The following is a 1,112-nucleotide window of genomic DNA, read 5'->3' on the forward strand; positions in this document are numbered from 1 at the left end:
TGCAGTGGGACACAGGCACAGACAAGGTACTTGGCACCACTTCCCTGTCACCTTGCTCACACTCCTCTGCCCCCCTCAGCTCATCAGGCCATTTGTCCCAGTACCATTTTGCTCTTGTGCTTCACTGCTGGGGTTCAATTGCTACCAAGGACATGAGTTCTGAGTAGTGTCCTTGTACTGGGCCCAATAGGCAGCTGCCCTGTGACATCTCCCCAGCTGGGCCAGTGGTGTGTCCCTTATTTTTTCTTCCTTTTCTCCTCATACATGTAGTAGGGGTTCCACGACATGAAAAACAGGAGTATGAAAGGGATGGGTGAGTAGAGAGCATAGATGGATACAAGGGCTAGGCGTTCACGCAGTTTCAGGCCTCTGCCCTGTAAACCACTGGCTTTGGAGAAGCCCTCAAGTAGAATCGTGGGGAGAACAGAACTACGTTGTGATGGTGTGAACTGGCAGGTGATTGCAGGGATGCAGACCCACCTGCGGCTGCCTTTGAAGAAGGCGTATGTTACAGAGCGAAAGGAAGGCAGCTGAAACACAAGCTCACAGAACAGGAAGGACTTCAACCACACCGAGGCTTCCTGGAGCAGAGGGTCTCAGAACTCCTTAGCATATCAGCTCAGCAGGTTTCTAAATTCAACCGGGTGGAGTTCGGTGGGCAGCACCAACTGCATGTCCAAGAACAGGGTGATGGGGATGTGGCAGAGAAAATAGAGGCCCAGCAGCCACTCCACACAGTGCTTGGTGCTCAGAGCCTCCGTTAGTTGTTGATTGGGCGGGCTGGAGGCACGCTCGCTGAAACCAGCTGTCATGGGAAGCCCAGCTTGATTTTCAGGCCACCAGGTCCAGGACTCAAACTACTGTTGGCCATGTGGGAATCCAGCACCTTAACTACTATGCCACCTGTTAGCTCTGACTCTAGTATATGTATTCTTTGCCAAGTGCCCAACAGTTGATTCACCAATTATTTGCAACTGTTAAGGCTTGGATAATGGTGTGTCCTCCCAAAGGTTCATGTTTTGGAATTTGGTCTCAGTGAACAGTAACTAGAGGTCCCTCAAAAGTTCACATGCTGGGGCCAGCAGGTGGGTTGGTGGTTAAAGGAGCTGGAC

At 51.5% G+C, this 1,112-nt stretch overlaps 1 pseudogene; it reads right to left on the bottom strand.

Moving 5' to 3' along the window:
- Positions 1-236: 236 nt before the first annotated feature.
- LOC102485615 (sigma intracellular receptor 2 pseudogene) lies at positions 237-846 on the bottom strand (annotated as a pseudogene).
- Between the last annotated feature and the right edge of the window lie 266 nt (positions 847-1,112).

This window comes from Tupaia chinensis, unplaced genomic scaffold (genome assembly GCF_000334495.1).
Source record: "Tupaia chinensis unplaced genomic scaffold, TupChi_1.0 Scaffold000429_1, whole genome shotgun sequence".
Taxonomy (NCBI): Eukaryota; Metazoa; Chordata; class Mammalia; order Scandentia; family Tupaiidae; genus Tupaia; species Tupaia belangeri.